General features: G+C 38.9%; 1 protein-coding gene across 1 annotated transcript in view; it reads right to left on the reverse strand.

Moving 5' to 3' along the window:
- Window positions 1-23,683, reverse strand: part of MEIS1 (Meis homeobox 1) — a 677,893-nt gene that overhangs the window by 429,241 nt on the left and 224,969 nt on the right. The window lies entirely within an intron of this gene.

Genomic DNA, 23,683 nt, shown 5'->3' on the forward strand with positions numbered 1-23,683 from the left:
CTCCTCAGAACATAGCTTGTATGTGCTGTGCCTCCAACTGAAACCCCATTCTTCTCTTTGGAAATGGTACACAGTAGAGAAAAAAAATATTATGCTCTGAAATTAAATAGGTATGGATCAGATACTGGCTCTGCCAGTTATTACTTATGGAACTGAATTACGGGTCCCAATTCTTCACTCTCTTACAATAGAAAGATACATCCACACCCTTGCCATGACCTCATGTTGGGTAATATGGATTTCCTTACTACACTACACTTTAACTTTGGGGTTGGCCATGAAACTTGCTCTGGCTAATGAGATATTGGCACATGAGACTAAAAGGTACTTGCAGTTTGGCTTGCCCTTTTGTGCCATGATACCTCGTGAAAAGAACGTGTCCTAGTTAATGGTGGTTTCTTTAGCCTCAGCCCCAGAATGAGTCCTATGAAGCAGACCACATGTTCCATGGAGCCACAGTCCAAGGAAGATATGGCAGATGTAACAGCTGGAGGCCAGGGCCTAGAAACCAGAACCTGGAGACCAGCCTAGCTCAGCTGAGTGATAACTAACCTACAGATCCATAAGCATGAGAGTAAATGATTACCATTCCAAGATACTGAGTTCCGGTGTGGTTTATTATACAGCATTAGTGTAATAATAGCTGACAAATATATAATACTTATATAAACTTGAAAACTAAGACAACCTCTCAAAACTTTAGTTTCCTCCTCATAAAGTGATAGTTATTAAAATAAACACTTATTTTACAAGGTTATTGTGAAGATTAAATGAGATACACAGGGTGGTTTGCATAGTGCCTGGCACAAAATGCATGCTCAATAAATGACAGAGATTTTTCTTAACTTGTAATCACTAGAAATTCTATGTAGCCTTCAGTGTTCATTCAACTCTCCCTTCATGAACAAAGTATTTGTTAAGCACTACAGCTCCCACAGACCATCTTCCTCTGAAATTCCATTCTATTAATTGCCTATATAATTAATTTGGCTCCATATCTTTTCATTCACTATTTTTCCAATATCTACTATGTGTAAAGTACACACTTCAAGATACTGTACTGAAAGAATAGCATTTCATTTATTGAATATATGAGGTGTGTCAAACACTGTTAAATGTCATTTAAATTTCCTAACAATTCTATGAAGTAAATATTGTTTTTTTCAATAAAATACCCCAATCCCTTGGCCAATAAGTAGTAGAGAAGAGTTCAGACATGTGGTTTTTTGCTGCAAAGGACTGCTAGGTTTTCAGTCTCTTAACAGAGATGACACATAGCTAAATAATTCTAATTTGAGGTAGTTACACCCACTGTATCATTAGGAGAATTGTGTGGACAGAGAAGAAAGACATCACTCCATGCCGGGTATTTATCCAATACCGTTAAGGTAGTGGTTAACCCCCGGGATATGAAAAGGAACACAATCAATCCTTATTGGGGGGAACCAGATTCTAATAACTGAGCCAGATCCATGAAGAATAACTTTAACATAATCTGCAAAATAGTGAAGCAACGAGCATTAGTTTTGGAGAAAGCTTCCGGGAAGGAAGAAGATTTGAGCTACATCTTAAAAAGATGATTCAAATCAGTTGGCTGAAGAGATAAAGGCAAAGGCCTTTCAGGCAAAGAGAAGAGCATGATCAAAAGCTCTACCTTTACAGTTTTATATGATCAATGATTGTTGGGGACCTGAGGACAAGGACAAGAGATGTCTCCTTACTAACCCTGGCTCTACACACCATTCAGCACAAAGCTGAGGACACAAGAGGAGCTCAAAAAAAATCTTTGGTTTGATTGAATGAATGCCTCCTACTCTCCTCTGAGTGATATAGAAGGAATAAGTGGTACCACAGTCTCCCTAATTTCAAGGCCAATGCCAAGTTGCTGCACAGACAATAGAATTAAAACATACAGCTAAAGACATGAGATATTTTTAAAATTTTTTGATTTTTATTAACATAAACTGTATTATTAGCCCCAGGGGTACAAGTCTGTGAATCGCCAGGTTTACACACTTCACAGCACTCACCATAGCATATAACTTCCACAGTGTCCATAACCCCACCACCCTCTCCCTTCCCCCCTCTCCGCCTTTAACCTTCAGTTTGTTTTGTGAGATTAAGAGTCTCTTATGGTTTGTCTCCCTCCCGATCCCACGTTGTTTCATTTATTCTTTTCCTGCCCCCTAAGCCCCCCACATTGCCTCTCAACTGACATGAGATATTTTTAAGAAGCTGGGCTCATCAGAGCTGTGATCAGACATGAGAGTCCAGGTTGGCTGGTGCCGTATTGATGTTAGCATACTATTTCTTAAGATTCAGTGACCCTGGTATCTGAAGTTCTCCCAAAGCTAACTACAACACATTCAGGAGACAATTTCAAAGAACATATGAAAAGCATGAAAGTACTCCCCTAATTTCAACAGGAGCAAACCAGAAACATGTGGAAAAACACCTTGTTCAGATGACTTATTTATAAATCTTCTCTTTCCTCTCATAAATATATCCAGTCATCACATCCTGTGTTCACTTGGATTATTAAATAACCTCAGTTGTCTACATAGGGGAAGTTATCTTTAAATTGTACTTGTAAATTTCTTTGACTTTAGGGGGACTTTCATTTTATAATTGTACATTGTTCTTGTTTTTGATGCCTTAACAGATAAAAGCTATCCATAGGAGATAGTTCAGCAAGTGAGTTATCACATCGCCAAACAAAACTACAGTCCTTATCAGCTGTGGAAAAATAATTCAATTTGCTTTTAAATGAATTTTCAAAACGGCTCATACATACATCAAAACTATTTTAAAATATCAACTAAAACACTGTGGGAACTCACATAAGGGATGTGCAACCGATCTGCAGTTCTGAAAAATAAAGCTATTTTCTAATATTGTTTATTTTTTAGCTAAAGTACTAAGTGTCTCATTCAAGTGGCAATAGGTGGTTAATCCTCTATAAAAGTTCTTGGATGTGTTCCTTGTAAATGCTAATTATTAAGAAGAAAACATTATAGGGTTTCTTAGGAAATCAATACTTTATTATGCAATAATTGCATCTGCAAATTTAATGTTCTCCATAAGCCCCAGCAGAATGAAAGAGGTCACTGGGTGAGATGGTGCAAATGGTCCTTGTCTGACCTGAAAAATCCTCTAGAATTTGAGGCCTAATAAAGTGCCGAGATGTCATTAAAATATTTTCACAAGTACAACATTTATTATGGAAACCAAAGTGTAAGAACATCTGTCTGGATGACACTTTGGCCCAAAGTTGGAGCTAAACCTGTTAGCAGTTATAATTGAAACCGTGGCTTCATTTTTTTCCCAAGATCTTTGATTTTTCTTTTGCTTCACAGAGCAATTTATTTCGCAATGTTACAGCAGTTAACTTTTGTTTTCCTAAACTTGGCAAAAATCCCAGATCTTCCAGTTTTCTACCAAGAAGTCATAGAAGGTGGGAAGGAAGGGAAAGAACCCTCAAGGAGACAGAAGAGAGGTAAAAAATCACTCTTCCGAGAATTTCTGGGTCACTATCTAATTGATATGCCTATTGGCAGGCCTCACCTTTGAGCCTGTTCTGACTTCACAGGCAATTCTTACTCTGCATGCAGCCATGTGTAAATACTCAAGGCATTGAACATGGAACCCAAAAAAACATAGCCAACTCCACGTAAAGCACTCAGGCTGGGGAACTGTACCATAGCAAAATATCCCAAACAGTTGTTTTTCCATTATGATCCTCAGCCTGGCATTTATTATCATTTTTTATTGCACACTTTTAAAGGCAATGGTCCATTTTACTTAGATCGTTAATTTGCAAAAATCATGAGATATGAGCAGAGATGGTGTTTTTTATGGGCCATGGTACACCTCTATAGGACCCCAAAGGAAATGAGGTGTGAGTCTTAGCACATTATAGGAAGAGGCCCTGGAACCACAAGCTCCATATTCCTCCAGAAATAGAAAAGACCAGAGTAGTTTCAGAAGAATAATACAGTTGGATGAACAGGGTGATGCATGAGTAACTGACAGGCTAAGTAAATGAATGGACAGGTAATACAGTGAAGGTCTGACCAGCACTGGAGTGTGGCCATAAGAGCCCTCGATGTAGAGTCTGAATATCTTGGACCCACTATGCCAGTCACCTACTAGCTGTGTAACTGCTGTCAGTAAACCTCTTTGAATGTACCTCACTTCTGCATCTGTAAGATGCTAATAATAATAATAATAAGAAGAATACCTATTTCATTAAATTGGCAGGGCAGCAGAGCTCCATGGAGTCAGGTCATGTCTTGCAGAGCCAGACTGCCTTGGTTTAAATCTGAACTTCTCTCCCTTGCTTGCTCTGTGACCTTATTTACTTTGTCCTCTCTCCATTTGTGTTTCTTATCAGTAAAATAGGGATAATTACTAAACTCCTAGGAATAGAGGTGAAAATTAGACAAGTTTATACATGCAAAATGTCTAGAAGGGTATCAGGTACACAATAGGCTAGATATGTAATAATGTTATTACTTTTGTATATATAGTAGTGTACTATATATACAATGTTACATAGATATACTTTATATTAGTTATCAAGATTACATAAATTGTGATTCTCAGTTGCAATCAAGAAAGACAAGTCTAGTTGACTTAGGCAGAAAGGGATATTATAAGATACTAAGAAGGTAATAGGAACTTTAGGATAATCAGGGAACCAGGCTTGTCCATTATATAGTCAGAACCAAAACAGCCAGGATTAAGAACCAATTACACTCCAGAACTGTCACAGTGAAAGACAACTGCTTATCTCTAGGTACTAACTTCCCTTAAGATTGGAATCCAGGAGCTGTATCACTGCTATCTGAGAAGTCTCTGTAACCAGAAGATTCGATTTTTCTTTGCATAACTGCTTCCTCTTATTACTCCAAGTCATAAATGAGGTAGCTCTAATGGGTAGAACCAAGGCTATTTGTCTGTATTTTAGCTACAAAGGAGTCTGGCAAATGTAGTCTTCAGCTTTCCAGCCTGCATGGTAGAGAAAAACTAAGAAAACTAAAAGAAAGTTGGAGTAAGCCAACCTACGATGTCTACTATAAGGATTTTTAAATAAAAATACAGTTCTGGCAACCCGTTTTTTTATCTAATGGAGAAGTGGAAAATCTTTGTTTTTCAGACTGGTTAGGAGTTTCCAAAGGTAACTAATAGTTATACTTGTAACACTATCATGTTTCCCCTAAGCATAAACAAGTAGAACTAACCTAATGGTTGGCTCCCTGCCTGTGACTTGAGACAGAGGGGGTTGTTCCTTTGCTACAAGCATTCTGTGCCCTATGTAGACAATTGAGATAGTCCTTCCTGCATCTGCATTCTCTGGAGTAGTAGATGTAGGCTGGCATGATCTGGAAAGGCATGGGCTCAAGTCTAATCCTGGAGGAATGCCCCTGGAAACTTTGAAAGTATGAAGTACAGGGGTACCTGGGCAGCACAGTTGGTTAACCTTCCAAATCTCAGTTTCAGTTCAGGTCATGATCTCAGAGTCATGTGATTGAGCCCCATGTTGGGCTCTGCACTCAGCTCAGAGTCTGCTTAAGACTCTCTCCCTTTGTTCCTCTTCCTTCCTTGCTCTCTATCTCTCAAATAAATAAATCTTTAAAAAAAAAAGTATACAGTACAATAATCTATGACATACTGGCTGCTTTTGGTTTTGAGGATTCAGTAAGCCTGAGGACCATTAGTGCAATTAACCATATTTTGAATCAACAAAATGGTAATTATCTACAATACAAGGCATATTTTAGATATTGCCTGAATATGGATGAATACAGAGTTGAAAAATATGGCTTCTAGTTCTATCATTGCTGCACATTCTTCAAGTTATTCTAAGTCTCTGGGCCTCAGCTTCCTCATTTAAACTCTGATCTCCTTTAACATAAAAGCTCTCATCTCCTTTAAATTTTTTGAAGTTTTAATTTCTATGTTTTGATGTAAATATTTACATGTTTAAGTATTTCTTATCAACAGAACTATTCTTAAGTTTGACAATCTTAAGTCCTGTCCCAAAGACTCTAGAAAACAAAGTACTACAAGGTCGTGGTCCTTTTAAAAAATAAGAAAATCATACAAATTATTATCATTAAAGAAAATAAGTCAGTTTGATCATAGTCACTGCTGGCATATTTTACTTTACTGCTCCAGAAATAACTTTTGCTTGCTTTCCTGCAGTCAAGCCAGTGAATGGCTGGCCACTTACAATTGGGAACTGTACCCTCCTTGTTTCTAGTTAATATTGAATAAAATTATATAATATACCCAAAACATACATTATGAAACCTATCAAAACAAGAAAACCTTTCAAAAGTTTTCATTTTAGGGACTGTCACAAGACATGAAAGTTAACTTGATTCATGTGGCTTAGTCTTCAGAACATACAGAGTCTTCTCAACAAAAAGGAAACTGAGGGGGTGCCTGGGTGTCTCAGTCAGTTAAGCATCCAACTCTTGATTTTGGCTCAGGTCATGATCTTAGGGTCGTGATATCGAGCCCCATGTTGCTCTGGGTGTGGAGGCTGCTTAAGGTTCTCTTACTCTCTCTTCCTCTTCCTCCCCACCCCTTGCTTGCAAGCATGTGTGCTCTCTCTCCCTCAAAAAAAAAAAAAAAAATTAACCTAAGCCACATCCACATAGTCTAAATTCTACACAAGTATCTATGCTAATACAATAAGAAAAAAATAGTTTAGTTTCAATCATTGTAAAGGGTAAGAAATTTCATTATTAAAAATTATGTAATTTTTTCTGCCTATAAAGCCCAAGAAAATCCATGGAAAAACTGATTACTTCTAACAGAGTTCAGAAGTAGCTAAAGTGACTGTTTATCACCTTTAATCAAAATCCATAAATCTACAAAAAAGTCAATAAATTTATAAAATAAACAGATTTCCTAAACATCAACAATAATTAGCAGGAAAGTAAAATGAGGAAGATGAGTCCATCCAAATAAATAGAAAAATATAGACTACCTAAAAGTAAACTTAGTAAAAAATGTATATACCATGAGTAAGGAAAACTGTTAGAGCTTGACCACAGGATATAGAAGACGTGGGTAACTGGTAAAGCAAACTATGTTCTTGGGTAGCAAGTTTCAGTACTGCAAAAAGTAATTGATAAACTTATTAGAATTCAACCCCAAAACCCTAGCAGTATTGTGCGGAGAGCAGAGTGGGAAAATGTCCAAAATGCATCTGAAGGAAATACATGTAACAGATAAAACACTCCTCTGTGTCATCTAGCACAGGCCTGGAGTCTAGATTGGATTGAGCCCTATCTCTCACATTTAGAATTTGGAGGATCTAATACAAATCACTTCTCTTTCTCTGTAGTTTCTTTGACTCACAAAAAGGAATCATCATCACCATCACAAAATTCCACAGCATTCAATGATAAAAAGAATATTAAGTATTCAGTAAAACTCTAAATGGAGACATACTTAATACTTACTTTTTTTTTTCTAAAATTAGATAAACAAAACAAGGAATAAGATCCTGAGGTCAGATAATGTATCAACATTTAGAGATGCTCATAAGAGGGCTGGCTACCATATGATGAAGCAAATAAAGAACTGTACTAGTTCAAGGAACGGATAGGCTTTTTAGAAGGGAGAGGTCTTTCAAAGTGCATTAATTGGACAAGTTTTATAAACACAGCTATCAGCATGAAAGAAAGGACAGTAAACAATGATGCACTACTTTTAAAGTTATACTTTACTGAGCACTTACTATGTGCTAGACACAACAGAAGTATTATTTACAAGAGTTCATAAAAACACTATCATTCCCACTTTAGAGGTAAGGATACACAAGCGAAAATGAAGAGCTAAAATGAAAATCAGGCTGGTCCAACTACAAAAATCCCCAACAAATGCTTAACAACTGTGATAAAGTGTTTCTAACTAACGCTTTATCCTTGCAAAACACTCTGATATTGGTTATCTCATCTATGCTAGTCAATAACCTTGTGTAAGGAGACTAATTCGTCAGCTAACTTTCTAGATGGAAAACTAAGTCACCAGGAGATTAATCTAGTTGTGCAGCAGTGGAGCTTTGTAAAGCTACAGATTCCCAGTTCCTCTTCCAAAGACCAATAAATAAAAATATCTGGAAATGGAGCTCTGGAGTCTTCATTTTTCAAACACATGCCCATGTAACTGGTCAAGTGGCTGCACTGAAGTGCCCAGATCAGTGATTCTCAGACGGTGGGTTCCCCAACAGCAGCATAGCATTATTACTTATCCAAAATGCAAATTCTCAGGTCTCCCAACCCCACATCCACTGAATCAGAATCTGAGAAAAACCTGGGTTTTAACATACCCTCCAGAGATTCTGATGTACACTATGGTTTGAAAATCACTGATGTAGGTTAAAAGAGCTGACACAGAATAGTGATTAATAAAATGGACTCTGAACCCTGCTAACTTAAATGCCATCTCTGCCACCTCCCGAATGGGATCTTAGGCAACTGTTTCATGGCTCTAAACTCATAAAATGAAGATGACTGTAGTTTTTCCTTTATAGGGTTATTATGGGGGAACAAAGGACTTAGAATTAGTAAAGAAGTTAAAACAGTCTCTTACATAGAGTAAGAGCTTGAATGAAAACTAAGGTGCTTGTCCAGGATTAAAGCTGTGAATGAGATGAAAAGAGTGAGGAGGCTCCAGAAGCAAAATCCTTAGGGAGACCAGCTCTAGGGGTTTGAATCCAGAACATGCGGTCAACAACCCTGCTCCCATATTCAAAATGACTCTGGGGAAGAATGTGAAGAACAACATGAACAAGCAACCCACCAGGAGACTGGAACATGCCTTTGCTTGTAGGAGCCATAGTTCCCTCCCCCAGAAGAGCAGCAAGAACATCCAGCCAAGATCAATCTAACTGATCAAGGAGAACAGTGGAATTCCAGATGAGGAGAAAGCAAAGCATGCAATTCATGGCTTTCTCCCCATGAACCTTTAGTCTTGCAAAGTTAATTATAATTTTATTTTTTCTTATTCTAATTTTTTTAACTTTTCCTCTTTCCTCTTTTAACATTTTTTAACTAGTTTATATTAACAATAAGTTTCTTAAAAAAAACTTTTAAACCTTCATTATTATAGATATATTTTATCTTTCATTTTATCTAACTTTATTTTTTGTATACATATCGCTTTTTTTCCTCTAAAAAACTTTGGGATAAAATTTCTTCTAATAGATCAAAATATACCCTAAATCTAATCTAATACAGGGCTTTGTTCTAGTCTCCAGCCTGACCATATTCTCTCCACTTTCATTTATTTCTTTTTCCATCCAACTTATCTCATTAATTCCTTTTCTATAATTTTTTAAAATTTTCATCCTTATAGTCATATTCCATCCCCTCATGTTTACATAAATATATATATATATATATATATATATATATATATATATATATAAACTTATATATATAAGTTTTTCTTTCTTTAAAATTTTGGGAGATAGTTTCTTCTAAGAGACCAAAATACACCCAAAATCAAGTGGCTCTGTTTATTCACAAGTCTAATTTATATATATATAGATATATCTTATATATAGTCTTTTTAGATTTTTTAAAAAAAACTTTTTAAAGTTCTATTCTCCCCCTGATTTGGGGTCTGTTCTGATTTGGTTAGAAGACATTTTTCTGGGGTCTTTGCCACCCTTTTAGTGTTTTATACTCTCTTTTATATATTCTGATCTGGATAAAATGACAAAGTGGAAAAACTCGTCACAAAAAAAAAAAAAAAAAAAAAAAAAAAGAATAAGAGGCAGTACCAAAGGCTAGGGACATAATCAATACAAACACTGGTAATGTCAGATCTAGACTTCAGAATAATGATTCTCAAGGTGCTAACTGGGCTCAAAAAAGGCTTTGAAGATATTAGAGGATCCCTTTCTGGAGAAAAAAAAAAGCCCTTTCTTGGAAAATAAAAGAATTAAAATCTAACAAGGCTGAAATAAAAAAAGCTATTAATGAGGTGCAATAAAAAATGGAGGCTCTTACTGCTAGGAAAAATGAGGCAGAAGAGAGAATTAGTGATATAGAAGACCAAATGACAGAGAATAAAGAAGCAGAGCAAAAGAGAGACAAGCAACTACTGGACCACAAGGGGAGAATTTGAAAGATAAGTGATACCATAAAATGAAACAATATTGGAATAATTGGGATTCCAGAAGAAGAAGAAGGAGAGAGGGGGATAGAAGTTATATTGGAGTGAATTATTGTAGAGAATTTCCCCAATATGGCAAAGGGGACAAGCATCAAAATCCATGAGAACAGAGAATCCCCCTCAAAATCAATAAAAATAGGTCCACACCCCATCATCTAATTGTAAAACTTACAAGTCTTAGTGACAAAGAGAAAATCCTGAAAGCAACCTGGGACAAGAAGTCTGTAACATACAATGGTAAAAATATTAGATTGGCAGCAGACTTATCCACAGACACCTGGCAGGCCAGAAAAAACTGGCATGATATATTCAGAGCACTAAATGAGAAAAACATGCAATCAAGAATACTATATCCAGCTAGGCTATCATTGAAAATAGAAGGAGAGATAAAAAGCTTCTAGGACAAAAGAAAAAGAAAAGAATTGGTAAACAACAAGCCAACCCTAGGAAATATTGAAAGGGGTCCTCTAAGCAAAGAGAGAGCCTAAAAGTAGTAGACCAGAACGGAGCAGAGACAATACACAGTCACCTTACAGGCAATACAATGGCATTAAATTCATATCTCTCAATGTAAATGGGGCTAAATGCCCCACTCAAAAGACACACGGTATCAGAATGGATAAATACCAAACCCATCAATATGCTGTCTACAGGAAGCTCATTTTAGAGCCAAAGACACCTCCAGATTTAAAGTGATGGGGTGGAAAACAATTTACCACGCCAATGGAAATTTTAGAAAAAGCTGGGGTGGCAATCCTTATATCAGATCAATTAGATTTTAAGCCAAAGACTACCACATGAGGTGAGGAAGGACACTATATCATACTTGAAGAGTCGGTCCAACAAGAAGAACTAACAATTTTAAATACCTCTGCCCCTAACATGGGAGCAGCCAACTATATAAAGCAATTAATAACAAAATCAAAGAAACACATTGACAATAATACAATAATAGTAGGGGACTTTAACACCCCCATCACTGAAATGGACAGATCATCCAAGCAAAAGATCAAGGAAATAAAGGCCTTAAATAAAGGCCTTAAATGACACACTGGACAAGATGGACATCACAGATATATTCAGAACATTCCATTCCAAAGCAACAGAATACACATTCTGCTCTTATGCACATGGTACATTCTCCAGAATAGATCACATCCTGGGGCACAAATGAGGTCTCAACCTGTACCAAAAGATTGGGATCATTCCCTACATATTTTCAGATCACAATGCTCTGAAGCTAGAACTCAATCACAAGAGGAAAGTTGGAAAGAACCCAAATACATAAAAACTAAAGAGCATCCTACTAAGGAATGAATGAGTCAACCAGGAAATTTAAGATGAATGGAAAAATTTCATGGAAACAAATGATAATGAAAACACAAAGGTTCAAAATCTATGGGACACAGCAAAGGGAGAGGAAAGTATATAGCGAAACAGGCCTTTCTCAAGAAACAAGAAAGGTTCAAACACAACCTAACCCTGCACCTAAAGGAACTTGAGAAAGAACAGCAAAGAAAGCCTAAACCCAGCAGGAGAAGAGAAATAATAAAGATCAGAGCAGAAATCAATGAAATAGAAAACAAAAAACAATAGAACAAGTCAATAAAACTAGGAGCTGGTTCTTTGAAAGAATTAATGAGATTCATAAACCCCTCGCCAGACTTATCAACAAGAAAAGAGAAAGGACCCAAATACATAAAATCATGAATGAAAGAGATGAGATCACAACCAACACCAAAGAAATACAATTATATGAACATATTATGAGCAACTTTACACTAGCAAATCTGACAATTTGGAAGAAATGGATGCATTCCTAGAGACACTTAAACTACTAAAACTAAACCAGGAAGAAATAGAAAGCCTGAACAGACCCATAACCAGTAAGGAGATTGAAGCAGTCATCAAAAATCTCCCAACAAACAAGAGCCCAGGACCAGACAGCCTCCCAGGGGAATTCTACCAAACATTTAAAGAAGAATTAATACTTATTCTCCTGAAATTGTTCCAAAAAATAGAAATGGAAGGAAAACTTCCAAACTCTCTTTTTTTGAGGCCAGCATAAACTTGATTCCAAAACCAAAGACCCCATCAAAAAATATCCTTGATGAACACAGATGCGAAAATTCTCACCAAAATACTAGCCAACAGGATCCAACAGTACGTTAAAAAAATTATTCACCACAACCAAGTAGGATTTATTCCAGGGCTGCAAGGCTGGTTCATCATCTGCCAATCAATGTGATACAATATATTAATAAAAGAAAAAACAAGAACCATATGATACTCTAAATAGATGCTGAAAAATAATTTGACAAAGTAAAGCATCCTTCCTTGATCAAAACTCTTCAAAGTGTAGGGATAGAGGGTACATGCTTCAATATCACCAAAACCATCTATGAAAAACCCACCGTGAAGATCATTCTTAATGGAGAAAAACTGAGCACTTTTCCGCTAAGGTCAGGAACATGGCAGGGATGTCCATTATCACCTTTGCTATTCAACATAGTAGTAGAAGTCCTAGCCTAAGCAGTAAGACAACAAAAAGAAATTAAATGCAACCAAATCAGCAAAGAAGAAGTCAAACTATTACTCTTTGCATATGATATGATACTCTATGTGTAAAACCCAAAAGACTCCACTCCAAATCTGCTAAGCTTGTACAGAAATTCAGTAAAGTGTCAGGATATAAAATCAATGCACAGAAATCAGTTTCATTTTATACACCAACAATAAGACAGAAGATAGAGAAATTAAGGAGTCAATCCCATTTACAACTGCACCCAAAATCACAAGATATGTAGGAATAAACCTAACCAAAGAGGCAAGGAATCTGTACTCAGAAGACTATAAAGTACTCGTGAAAGAAACTGTGGAGGACACAAAGGAATGGAAAAACATTCCATGCACATTGATTGGAAGAACAAATATTGTGAAAATGTCTATGCTACCTAACACAGTCTACAAGTTTAATGCAATCCCTATCAAAACACCATCCATTTTTTTCAAAGGACAAATGGAACAAATAGTCCTAAAATTTTTATAGAACCAGAAAAGACCCTGAATAGCCAGAGGAATGTTGAAAAAGAAAGCCAAAGTTGGTGGCATCACAATTCCAGGTTTCAAGCTCTATTACAAAGATGTCATCATCAAGACACTATGGGACTGGCACAAAAATAGACATATAGATCAATGGTACAGAATATAGAGCCCAGAAATAGACCCTCAACTCTATGGTCAACTAATCTTTGACAAAGACAGTCTTTCCAATCAATGGTTTTGGAAAAATTGGACAGCCACATGCAAAAGAATGGACCAGTTCTTTACACCACACACAAAAATAGACTCAAAATAGATGAGAGTCCTCAATGTGAGACACAAATCTGTCAAAATCCTTGAGGAGAACACAGGCTGCAACCTCTTCAACCTCAGCCACAGCAACTTCTTCCTAGAAACATCGCTCAAGGCAAGGGAAGCAAGGGTAAAAATGAACTATTAGGACTTCATCAAGTGAAAAGCTTTTACACAGCAAAGGAAACAGTAAACAAAACCAAAAGACAAGTGACAGAATGGGAGAAGATATTTGCAAAGGACTATCAGATAAAGGGCTAGTATCCAAAATCTATAAATCAATCAAACTCAACACCCAAAGAACAAAGAGTCCAATCAAGAAATGGGCAGAGGACATGAACAGACATTTCTACAAAAGACATCCAGATGGCCAACAGACACATGAAAAAGTGCACCACATCACTCGGCATCAGGGAAATACAAATCAAAACCACAATGAGATATCACCGCACACCAGTCAGAATGGCTAAAATCAACAAGTCAGGAAATGACAGATGCTGGCAAGGATGCAGAGAAAGGGGAACCCTCCTACACTGTTGGTGGGAATGCAAGCTGGTGCACTCTGGAAAACAGCATGGAGGTCACTCAAAAGGTTGAAAATAGAACTACTCTATGACCCAGCAATTGCACTACTGGGTATTTAAGATACAAATGTAGCGATCTGAAGGGACACATGCACCCGAATGTTTATAGCAGTAATGTCCACAATAGCCAAACTATGGAAAGAACCTAGACGTCCATCAACAGATGAATGGATAAAGAAGATGTGGTGTACACACACACACACACACACACACACACACACACACAATGGAATACTATGCAGCCATCAAAAGAAATGAAATCTTGCCATTTGCGACAACATGGATAGAACTAGAGGGTATTATGCTGAGCAAAATAAGTCAATCAGAGAAAGACAATTATCATATGATCTCCCTGATATGAGGAATTTGAGAGGCAGAGTGGGGGGTTTGGAGGGTAGGGAAGGAAAAAATGAAACAAGATGGGATTGGGAGGGAGACAAACAGTAAGAGACTCTTAATCTCACAAAACAAACTAACGGTTGCTGGGGTAGGAGGGTATGGAGAAGGTGGTTGGGTTATGGACAATGGGGAGGGTATGTGCTATGGTGAGTGCTGTGAAGTGTGTAAGCCTGACAATTCACAGACATGTAACCGTGGGGCTAGTGTATAATAATAGACTATATTTTATATAATAATACAATATATTTTAATAAAAAATATATATATCTTATAGATATCTATTTAGGGGCCTTAAAAAATATCATTCCAACTCCTGAGAGTGTGTAAGAGCTGAGATCCTCTTCTGACCCAGGGCTTACTGTGTGACATTTCTGGGGGACAGAATAGGCAGGGTAAGGGCCAGGGAGACCAGGTGCTACCATATGTACTTGATCTTTCAGTAAAGATGATGAGCACTCTTGCTATCGATGGCCTCTGAAGCTGTGGAGCTTCCTCCAGCACCACTGGCCCCTCACCCTCTCTGGGCAATGTGGACTTCTGCTGTCCTTCCTCTGCATCTTTCATCCGGCCCTTAGTAGCCTTCAGGCTACAGCTGGTCACCCGGCATTTCTGCTTTATCTGCACTTAACTGTAGACTGATCTTTGTGATCAGATGACTCTGTGCTCTAAAGAGCTTGAAAACACTCATCACGAGAGATAAAGCTGGCTTCTTCCCATTATGGCTCCAGGAGCTCAGAGGGAAGAAGCACCTGCTGGCACTCTTCTTCACTGCTACTTCATTGTTACAGCCTGCTTGGCCCAGAGGCCTATGACTGCAACATCTTCCCATATTCCTCTGAGGGACTGTACCCAGGGCAAGTTTTTCTAGCCAGCCCCGAAGTGTGCAAAGACCACTCACTCTGGGGAGAACAGGACCCTGAACAGGTTGGCAAACACCTATCCTATCTGTATCATAACTCAACATGCATCAGGCTTCAGTGGTTCTTCTAGGGTCATTTCCCAGTTTTCTTACTTTACTGAAAACCCTGTTTAAAGAAAAAGCCAGAGCCTCTGTAAACAGGGACTATGCATCTGCTTCTCCAATCTGAATGAAGTATTTTTTTTATTATTTTAAAGATTTTTATTTATTTATTTGACAGAGAGAAATCACAAGTAGATGGAGGGGCAGGCAGAGAGAGAGAGAGGGAAGCAGGCTCTCCGCTGAGCAGAGAGCCCGATGCGGGACTCGATCCCAGGACTCCGAGATCATGACCTGAGCCGAAGGCAGCGGCTTAACCCACTGAGCCACCCAGGCGCCCTGAATGAAGTATTAAATGTGCTGCTGAACCACACCTGCTGCCTCAGTTTCATGGAACCCAAAAGAATAAAAAAAAAAAGAAACTAAACTTCTTGGAGAAGTTTAGTTTAAGCAGCTCTAATGCAAGACTGATTACCCCAAATTACTCACTTACACTGTGGCTCCCAGTTTGTGTCCCTGTGTTGCCAATGTAGGGCATTTTCTTATTTCGCCCTTCTATGTCCTAAGTCAAGTAACTGGGTCTCTGTCCGAAGTTGTTCCCTGGGCCCATTAGGCTCTGCCCACACCCCTGCTCGCTTCTCTTCCTGTCAGCAGAGGTCCTATCTCTGATCTTGAGTCTACAGCTGGGGCCTACTTGCTAAAAGATTTCCCTGGATTATAGGGCTTTCTCCACTTGATAACTTGTATCAGTCACAAGTCGCTATTGCCTTGTTTTCTAATGTCATATTTTACCCAGCAACCTGGAGTTCCTATCACTTGGTCTATTCTAGTAGGCAGGCCAAATTTCAGTCCTGGCTTCTTCCAGGCTGCCCTATCTGATTGCAATAAAATGGGTCACAGTTCCTCACACCCTAAGGCATGACAATAGATTACAGGTTTGAATGGTATACCTCCTGAGCAATCACCCACAGAGCTTCATTTTGAAGCCATTTACTATGGCACAAGGTAGGCACTGAAGAGGTGTAGAAGGAATAAACTAATGAATGGAGCTTATCTGCCCATAAGAGCCTCTGGATCAACTGAAGGAAGCAAGCTCAGAAAATTATCTTGTGTCCCAAAGGAACCTTTAACTTGCATTACACAGAAGAGGATATAAACAGGGATTTTCCTGTTCAGGCTGCTCAATATGCCTCAAGACTGCAGGTGTCCTTGAGGACAGCCCACCTGGCAGGCAAAACCAAATTCATTCAGGCAATGGATTCAAAAGCACAGCCCAGTGGTGGTGGGTATAAGGAGGGCATGTATTGCATGGAACACAGGATGTTGTGTGCAAACAATGAATGATGGAACGCTGCATCAAAAACTAATGATGTACCGTATGGTGACTAACACAACATAATAATAAGCAAACAAACAAACAAATGTAGAGGTGACGACAAAGATACATACAAAGAGAGATGAGGAAATAAATCTCACTCCAACCTGACCTGATGAGTAGGGTTACAAGAACAGGAAGCTACGGGCTCTTTTACTTGAAGAAAACAATTAATTACAAAAAAATAGCTCAGTCAGTCTCTACCATGGGCAGAACGATACTCCTTAAGCTGCTCTCATTGTTTGAGTTGCAGAGTAAGAGTGAGGCAAGAGAGGGGCACCTGGGTGGCTTAGTGGGTTAAGCCTCTGCCTCCAGCTCAGGTCATGATCTCAGGGTCCAGGGATCCAGCCTCGCATTGGGCTGTCTGCTCAGCAGGTAGCCTGCTTTCCCCTACCCCCTCTCTGCCTGCCTCTCTGCCTGCCTCTCTGCCTACTTGTGATTTCTCTATGTGACAACTAAATAAATAAAATCTTTAAAAAAAAAAACAAAAAGAGTGAGGCAAGAGAAAGCAAGCAGAGACTGCCCAGGAGCCTCCAAGGCCTTGGGGTAAGTAGATCTAGAGGGATCTAATTCTGCCAGACGCTGTCTGTTAATCCTGATGCAAGCAGACTCAGGAGAGCTGAGGATTCCAAAGGCTTCTCTGCTTTCAACTCTCGCCTGAAAAGAGGGTGGGCAGCAGAAGGAAGAGAAGCTGCGTTCTTTCTGCTCTCTGGCTGGAGAGAACTTTATTTAGGCCTTCTGAGTAAGGCATTTGTCAAGGAGTTAGAACTGCCAACATGTTAATAACAACTGAGACTGCTGTCCCCCACTGTTTGTGGGCATCCCGGTTCTGAGAAACTCTCCTTGATGCCCAATTAAAATGTGAATTTCAGAGGAACAATGCATAATTTTTAGATATATGTATGTCCCACACAATATTTGGGACATACTTAAATTTTTAAAAATTGTGTTACTTGTTTGAAATTCAAATTTCACTGAGCGTCCTGAATTTTCATTTGCTAAACCTGGCAACACTACCCATAAGCAGATGGCTCACCCAGCCCCAGATGTGTCTGATGACACAGAAAAGAGAACTCAGGACCATGAGGGGGTACAAAATCATGAAAATTCTTCTGAGGCTATACGCTTGCTGAATTTGTTCCCCTTCCCTTTCCACTCATCCAAACCACACCATTCCTCACTCCCTATTTCCTATCATCCCACCCTTGACCACCTCTCTCACAGGAAGATATACTACTTGACTTCCCCCAGGGTTAGATGCTGAATTGTAATATTCTCCTATGATGTGAGGTGTGCACATTCTGATTTTTCAGTTCTCAAAGACAGGGACTCTTACTTCTACTGCTACATCTACCATGTTCCCCATGAACACATACATCCCACAACTCAAGGGTTAGGCAGGTAAATTGTGAGTTAGGCACATAGAGTGTTAGATTATAAATTCAAAAGTGTTTCAAAGTAAAGAAACTTTGGATGTGCCCTAGTTTCACTCACTAAATTTGCCAGTAGGGAGACTGAGATCCAGACAACTAAAGGGACCTACCCAGAAATGTGACACTGATCAGTGGAGAGGGAAGCACACACATTCACTCCAGAACTGTATATTGTATCAGTGCCTTGCATAATACTCCGCAAATACAGCCATTCTCAGTAAATATTTAAAAGAACTGATGAATTAATAAATAAACAAATGAAATCAATACCTTATGACTGATTTGCTAATTGCTAATTGTTCTATCTTGGGGGACCTATTTGGCCCCTGAAATGGTAAATGTAAACAATGAAATCCAGCCATCTTTCCAGAAGATATGTTCTGTGATTGCAAAAAACGTGCATCATGAATGCCATTTCCTTTCACAGCTGGGCTGGGTAAGTCTGAGCTGAGCTGTATAGCAAAAAGCAGCCTCCTTACTGGGCCAATGGCTACTCCAAATTGCTGCATGTATAACTACAGGAACTCAAAGGGAAAAAATCATTTTAAAATATTTAACTAGCTATGTGACCTTTAACAAGGTAATAACTGCCCTAACCTTTGGATTTCTCATCTGTAAAATATACAAATAAAATAAAGAGTTACCAGGATAAAGTACTATTTCACTGTGCTAGGCACTCTTTCTTAGTAGATACCCAGCATAAAGGTCCATTTGATTCTTTTTTTTCCTTTTCTCAAAGCGTGACTGGTCTTCTTATCCAACAGGTTTTTTTCCAAAGCATACTCCATGTTTTATCAGCCATGGATTCTCAAAGCAGCAACAACATCACCTGAGAATTTGACAGAAATGCAAATTCTTGGAGCGCCTCGGTGGCTCAGTGGGTTAAGCTGCTGCCTTCGGCTCAGGTCATGATCTCAGGGTCCTGGGATCGAGTCGCGCATCAGGCTCTGTGCTCAGCAGGAAGCCTGCTTCCCTCTCTCTCTCTCTCTGCCTGCCTCTCCATCTACTTGTGATCTCTCTGTCAAATAAATAAATAAAATCTTAAAAAAAAAAAAAAGAAAGAAAGAAATGCAAATTCTTGGGCTCCAAGGCCGACTTACTGAATTAGAAATGGAAAGGGGAGGGGAACCCATTCAGTGTTTTAGCCAACGCATCAGGTGATTCTGATATGCATTCAAGTTTCAGAACCACTGTGCTAGACTGATGAAAACAAAAGTGTGGTCAATGTACCACACACATCAAAAACACTCCAAGTTCTTATTACAACTGCAAATGCTAGGCCCTGCCTCAGATTTGCTAAATCAAAACCTCTTGTGGGGAACATGAAACTCTCCTTTTTTTTTTAAAGATGTCACCCAGGTGATTCTGATGCACTTATACATTAAAAAAAATACCTGACGGGGGTGCCTGGATTGCTCAGTTGTTAAGCGCCTGCCTTCAGCTCAGGTCATGATCCCAGGGTCCTGGATCTATCCAGGTTCCTCTCCACAGGAAGCCTGCTTCTCCCTCTCCCCCTGCTTGTGTTTCCTCTCTGGCTGTGTCTCTCTCTGTCAAATAAATAAATAAAATCCTGGGGGTAAAAAAAAAAAAGAACAACCTGACAAATTGGTGTCAAAATAGCAAGTGAGGGCACTTCAGTGTTTGTGAAAGTCAGATCAGAATTCCTATTTCCTCTTCTTTGTGACCCTGGAAACTTGGGTCACAAAGACCAATCCCAGGAGGCTCTAGAGGTGTGGTCTAATGGCTCTCTCATTATACTATCACCTTAGGAGGAACATATTTGTCAGTGACTGATGGGAACATGCCTCCCCACCTGACCTGCTCTCCTAATCAGGTATGGCTCAGATTCAGTCTCCTTGTTCCTAGTGATAGAGCCCAACTTGGTTTGACAGATTAGTGGTTTTTAAAAAATGCACACACAAAGTGAAAACAGTATCCTGAAAATGTTTTTTCCTGGTTATGTAAGTCCTCATCTAATCTGGTGAGAGATGATCATGGCAAGTCATAAAATACGCTAATTCAACACAACTCATTCCTTTTGTCTGTTTCTCTCTAACTCATGGCTTAACTGTTGGAACACCTTTTCTTTTTTCCCTTCAAATTAACCAAGGGTGACAAAGCATGGTTGGTGGTGACAACTCAGGTAATATTTTCATCTACTAATTCCCACAACCCAATGACATAGATGCCAATGTACTACTAGTGCAAGTCTATTCTAGTTTCAATGTGATAGAACTAGGAGTTCTTTAAGCCATTTTAGCAAGGAACTATACAACAATTAAAAAAAAAGAAAGAAAAAAAAAGAGAAATAAAAAGTTTTTCCAAGTATACCCTGAAAATTTTATACGTATTGAAGTAGATTTCTTAGTCATTTCTCTGAGGTCTATAAAATTAAACGTTGTGTCAATTCCAATTAAGGACAGATATAACTAAGGTAAAGTTTACTTATGATCAAGTGATCTCTAACCATCCAGTACATGGTGATAATAATTAAAAAGCCAAACTTTCCTTAAGGTAAAAACACCAAAACAAAACAAACACAAAAATCTACATAGCAGCTCAACTCATGAAAACATCACCACAGAAACATTAGTGAAACACCTCTGCAAGAAGAGAAGGGGCTTCTTTATAGCTTTTTACGTAGATCCCTTTTGTAAATTATATTCTATGTAGTAAGCAACCAGGTTCCAATGCTATTCTTCACTTGAAGACTATAATCAACTCTCAGCCTATAAAATAAGTGATAAGAGGGGTGCCTAGGTGGATCAGTCAAACATCTGACACTTGATTTTGGTTCAGGTCATGATCTTAGGGTTGTGAGCTCTGCATCTGGTTCCACACTGGGTGCAGAGCCTGCTTAAGATTCTTTCTATCCCCTGCCTCTGCCTCTCCCCAACTAGGCTCATGCCACTGCACTCTCTTTCTAAAAAAGAAAAAAAAAAAAAACAACAACAACAAAAGTGGTAAGAAAAAGTGATTCAGGCCTGCCATCATGGCACTAGTAGGACTCGGAAGTCCAACTCAGTTGACATTCCCGGAAGTGCTCTCCCACGGTGAGGAGAGAATCTGGAACTGACTTGAATTTGGTTTTTTGCAATGGGTAGAGTGGCTGCATTCCATAGATTCCATGAAAACAGAAATGGAAATGATCACTCTAAAAAAGCCCTGAAGTTCTTCAGATTCTTTGAACTCTACCATGATTAGGATTTAACATTCCTTTGGGAATGAGAAATAGAAGCAATGAAATCAGTAAGAGTAACGGAAGTAATGTCAGTCATCTTGACTGAACATTTGTTAACCAGTCTTGATGTCAAATGTGAAACATTAGTTATGTCACTTTGCCTTCAGGACAACCCTTAAGGTAGGTATTAGTACTTTAGAGACTTACATAAAAGACTCCAGAAAGCTAGATAACCCACACAGGCATGGCAGTTGAGCCTCTATGCTCTATTGACACTCCCCTGATTCATTACACTCTGTTAGGGCTAACTGTCTTTGTCTACCCAAAATTTGTTATGAAGTTCTATTCCCCAGTGCATTGGTATTTGAAGGTGGAATCTTTGGGAGTTAACTAGGTTTAGATTATGTCTGGCAGGTAGGATCCTCTTGATGGGATTACTGTCTCTGTAAGAAGAGGGAGAGAGAGCTCTCTCCCCACAAGCACACACTAGGGGAAGGCCATGTAAGCATACAGTGAGAAGGTCGCTGTCTACAAGACACGAAGAAGGCCCTCACCCAACACAAAATCTGCTAGCATTTTGATCTCAGACTTTTCAATCTCCACATCTGTAGGAAATAAATTTCTCTTGTCTAAGCTTACCTCGTCTATGGTATTTTATTATAGCAGCTTGAGCGGACTAAAAGTCCCTCTTCCCTTTTTTGGACTACTGATGCTAGATAGAACATGATGAAGGATTTCCTTGTACTGTTTTTCAAGTCTCTTCTCTGTGGAATCCAAAATCAGGACTTTCATTCATTCATTCACGCATGAGACCCATTCATTCTCCCTTAATATGTTGGCTCAGGGTGAGTCTGAAGTCACTCAGAGACCTCCACCACAATCTGATGTTCAAACCTATACCACTGTTGCTGCCAAGTTGCCCAAGATCACACAGCAGGAGGGGAAACCAGAAGCCCTGCTTTCCAGTTCTGTGCTCTGTCAAAGTATTCCTCTCAATACAAAAGAAGGGCTTTTAGGTGATGCCAAGTAGAGAGCAAAGAGTACAGAAAGACAACATCCTGCAGGGTTCCAAAAGAGGAAAAGGGGAAAAAAAAAACCAAACCCAGATTAGATATTAGATTTGCTTGCCTCACCTTTGGGGCAACTACAGCTGCTCATAAAGGGTTGAGGAGTGGGCCTGTGGGAAGAATTTGATCTAAGCATCCTCCTCTGGATGAAGGAATGGGCAGAGCAGAGAGCCCCTTGAGGCTCCAGCCTTGAGAAGTTTCTACTGATTGACCAGGAAGCAGAGCCTCCAGCTCTGGAGCCTCAACCAGTAGTCCCAAACTTCTGACCCCCTTCTGGCTCCCTCCCTGCTACAATGGTATATGAGGTGTTTCCCACTGAAAAAGAACACATCAAAATGCCACAGAGTAGAGCTAGAGAGGATTTTAATGTTTTAAAGTATTTCTTGTATTTTCTAAATTTTCTTCCATGAACTTATCTAGTTTTTATAATTTTAAAAAACTTAAATTATTCTCAAAAAAAGGAAGGCAATGGCTCTTAGCATAGTACTTTATGAAACACTCTCTAGCCCTCAACATTTTCCTGAGCTCTTTCTGTGCTCCACATTGGCTGAGTGATTGATGCTTACTGAATGTAAAGTGAGGCAGCCACAGGGCTATGGGTAGATCTAAAGGAACATAGGAAGTCTTTGCTGCTAGCGTGGTTTCTTTCTAGAAGATTCTTTTGAGACTTTCATCTATCTGCCTATCTGTCTATCTCTATCATCTATCGATTCCCCTCTCTGTATTGGAACCAACTGATCCACTCCATACTGCCAGGTTGATATTTCAGAAGGACTCCTTAGTCTTTTTAGAAATAATTATACAATTATTTTAAGAATGCAAACCTGTGAGTATTCAAATTGCATGGAATGTGAAACAGATGCCACAGCTAAAGACTGGCCCTTCCTTGCAATTTGGCCCTCAAAACAATCTTAATCCTCCCTTTTTCAAAACTAAAAGCTGAAGCAAAGGGGCATAAACACACAAGGAGCTGAAACCTTAGCAGCTATTTTCAACCCAAGTTAATTGTTTCTTGAGGTTCTGCAAGTGATTTATGTCATTTATAAGCACGTTCAAATGCCACTTGGCCCCACAGGGGCAGAGATGGATCCAATTTCATGGAGGGGGTGGCTTTTGTTGTACCCAAGTTCCC

The sequence above is a fragment of the Mustela nivalis genome (genome assembly GCF_964662115.1).
Source record: "Mustela nivalis genome assembly, chromosome: 8".
Lineage (NCBI taxonomy): Eukaryota > Metazoa > Chordata > Mammalia > Carnivora > Mustelidae > Mustela > Mustela nivalis.